General features: G+C 35.0%; 1 long non-coding RNA gene across 1 annotated transcript; it reads right to left on the bottom strand.

The window, feature by feature from the left end:
• Positions 1-1,015: 1,015 nt before the first annotated feature.
• Positions 1,016-2,331, bottom strand: LOC142541612 (uncharacterized). Its single transcript, XR_012819417.1, has 2 exons — positions 1,846-2,331; positions 1,016-1,766 (listed from the first exon to the last, which is right to left on the bottom strand). It is a non-coding gene; the product is annotated as an uncharacterized LOC142541612 (long non-coding RNA).
• Positions 2,332-3,825: the final 1,494 nt, after the last annotated feature.

Below are 3,825 nucleotides of genomic sequence, written 5' to 3'. Positions count from 1 at the left end.
AGTACATATACATAGCACACAACTGTGAAAAATATCATACTCAACATATCTTTCATGAACTTAAAAGCATAACGTAAATGTGTTGTGTAAAATCATATCGTGTCAAAGCATGTCATCTCATGTCATCATATACGTAAACGTGTCGTATCCTTTCGAAACATGATGATAATCATAGCATATATCATCGTATCAGCATATACGTATTAAAGCATGTCATCTCATGTCATCATATACGTAAATATTTTCTTTTTAATTGAATTCAGTTCATTAGTTGTGACTTTCGTATCAGCTCTATCGTATCAGCTCTATCGATGGATCCATCTATGTATAACTACGGTATCGGGCGGCGAGGGACATCAGCGGCAACATTACCTGTCTACTGAGCCCGGGCCTCAGCTCATCATATCTCATATCATCGTATACATATATATCATCAGTCACAACCAATTCTCATCCTTCAAAAACATCATCATATTCACCACTTAATAAAAACATGCATATACGTAACTTTTTCCTTTAAATCAAGCATACAACGTATTTATCGTAACTCCATAAAATTCATGAACGTGATGCATAAACATTTAAAACATGATAAAATGTGCTCAGGGCGCCGCCTTGACAAAAATCTCACCCCGGGTGCAAAATGACAATTTTTGCCCTTGGAAACCCAAAAATTTCTGTTTTACCTCTAGACGTAAAATTTCACATTTTGACATTTTCTTAATTCTATTGATTCTAACATGTCCCAAATAATTATTTAAGCCTACAAGAATTTTTTCATATTTTTATTTGGCTTAAATCGATGACTTTTAAATTAATCTTTAAATATAACATATTAATACATTTTAATCTCGAATTAAACCAAACCTTAGCATAAAATTCTCAAATTAAAAACATCGACTTCTAATAATTATTTGAGCTTAAGTATTAATTTTGATAATTTTATTAAGCATAAATCTAGGCATTTCAATTAATTCTTTAATTAATGTTTCGTGCGGCGACTAAATCCCGGATAAATCCAAAACTCATTATTTTGATCCGAAACTTACCAAACTATTAAAAACATCCCAAAATATATTTAAAAGCATCTCTAGACATAAATTCGTGCTCATTAATAACTTAACCGAATTGTTTTTAAATATTGGACCGGGGTCCCGATTTTAACCCGAACCGAACCGAAACTCAACCAAATTTTCCAAAACTTTTACCATACTTTCAACGCATCCTAACAGCACCTAGACCACTCCTTCCAGCCCTCAAAGACCCACAGGAAACAGCCCCAATAACCGCTGGAAATTTCCAGCAGCTCCCTTCGAACCCTAAGCCTCATACTTTCCAATAATACAATCCTAGCCTTCAACCAGAGGTTCCAGCCACGAACCGACCTCCCCTTGACCATCTTGGGACCCTACTTGACACCTTAGACTCACGGCCCCCATACAAGCTGCACCAAGCCCACGACCGCTAGACACCAAGGAGTACAACCGCAACCATTTCATCACCCACTAGCTCGATCGCGCTTGGGGGCTGTTCCAGCAGGTGCCGAGCCCTTCCAGGCCCTATCTCAGACCCATCAGGGTCTAGTCCATGGCACGGTTGAGTCCTTGCACTGCTGGTCGAATCCTTGCACGCAATCTTCCCCAAAGCCGAACGAAAATGAGATACCACACTTGATCTACACCAATCTTCAACCAGCACCAACTCCAGCCTTATTTCCCTCTATATTATGACATGTCTCGGCCCTAAACACCAGCAACCGAAGTCCCCTTGCACAGAAACAAGAAAACCGTGAGGATTGAAGCACAAAAATGCAATGTTCACATGAAACCCGAAAATCTTACTCACACATGGTTGGATCGAAAGTTTCATGCACAAACCCACTCAACAGCATATATGACATGTGAGATGCAGAAAAAATAGATACAATGCATGCCTTAGGTGTTAAAGATACGAGGAGATCGAAGAACGAGCACTGGAGACAATTTTTCCTTCAAGAAATGAGCTTGGCCGATGGAAAAAGTTTGAGGGAGAAGGTGTCGGCAGTGGGGGAAGAAATAATTTGATGCATTCACGTGGAGGGGTTGCTGAAATAAATGGGTGGGTGGCCACTTAGCATTAATTAGGTTTAGGTTTAGGTTTAGTGTAGTTTATGTTAATTAAAATGTGTACGAATGGGTCTCAATTAAAATAAAAAGGGTTTTAAGCCCAATAAGATTAAAAGTATGTCTATTAGATTCAAACATACTCTCGAAAAATATTTCGTGTTGGAAAGTTTTTGAAAACATTAGCCGAACCTTCAAAAAGTCTCCCGATTCGATAAAATTTGCGTACCGTAAAAAAATAAAATCCCAATTCTTGAAAAATACCCAATAAATCCCAATTCTTAAAAAATACCTTTAAAACATCTTATATTAATTAAAAAAATTAATCGTGTAATAAAAATAATTTTCTCGAAAATTTCCCGGTCTCCGTTCCTCGTTCGAGCGCGAAATGCAACTTAAAAATCTTTAATACATGAACCTTTAAAATTTCATGAAAAAATTCTATTATGCAATAATTATGCATGAACTTTAAATAAATCATGAATTAAAACACAAATTAATGAAATAGACATCCATTTAATTCTTTAAAACAATTTAATAAAATACCAAAAAAATTTGATAACTTACATGCATGTGGTTTACGTGACCCTTCAAATTTTCGGGACGTTACAATCTCCTCCCCCCTCCCCCCCCCCCCTCCCCTTAAATTGAATTTCGTCCCCGTAATTCGCTTATCCTTGATAATAAAAAAAAATTTAGACTTAGTTCTAGTATCCCAATAGTCTATGCTTCCGCGGCGCTACTCTGATAAAATAATAAATCTTAAGATGTCCTTATGTCTCTTTGGTACCGATAAACTCTACTTTCTAAATCCTCGGTTTTGAATCTCAACTTATAACGACCCATAGTGACCTAGTTCCATTTTTATATAACCTCGAATTTCAACTTTTCTCAAACTTCCCAATATTGAAATGGCAATCCAAATTTTATTACGTCTTACTTTTCTTATACTATATCTGTAATATTTATTGACCTATTACATTTGTATTTATGCAGTTAGACCTAAGAAACCTTAGCACCAAAATTTACTGATCGACTTCTATCATTGGTATTACACTTCGAAGTTAAACTTTACCTCAACCCCATAATAATATAAACTAAGATCCTTGAATCGAATCTTGTCTTACGGCACCAAACTTACGTGACTTAATTATTTAAGATTGCATCTCAAATATTAAATTGTTGCAAATCTTAACTTCGAGTAACGTTAATCCATAAATCCAAAATGTACAACATCGATTTTCTACCTTGATAAGAAAACCCTTCTAATATCAATTACATGCTTAAACTATTCTCTTCCCAATTACAATATAGTTGATGCCTAAGACTCTTGAATTTCTTTATTGGAACGAATGTCGCATACTTACGTATCATCAATACTTAATTACTTCTAGCGTATAAAACTTACTAAATTATATCATGTTAATGTTGGACTAACTCTAATAAATCAACTTTACTTATAACCCATAGAATTCTAGAATTTTCATATCAAGATTTTAGATTTCTTACTCGGTAAAAATCTTAATATTCGTTTATTGGCAACATATGTTGAACACAACTAATTCCCTTTTGATTTTATTTTACCCAAAATTTTTGTATAAACATTTATCTCCTAAACTTGAAATTCAAGCTTACGCATCCCAAATAATAATAGATAACATAATTTCCACACACATAATCGCTTGTTCTCAAGTTTCTTAATGACTTCCAAGAATTCCTCAAG

Source organism: Primulina tabacum, chromosome 4, assembly GCF_025594145.1.
Source record: "Primulina tabacum isolate GXHZ01 chromosome 4, ASM2559414v2, whole genome shotgun sequence".
Lineage (NCBI taxonomy): Eukaryota > Viridiplantae > Streptophyta > Magnoliopsida > Lamiales > Gesneriaceae > Primulina > Primulina tabacum.
Note: the sequence above shows the minus strand (reverse complement) of the source record. Positions and strands in the feature narration are given on the sequence as shown.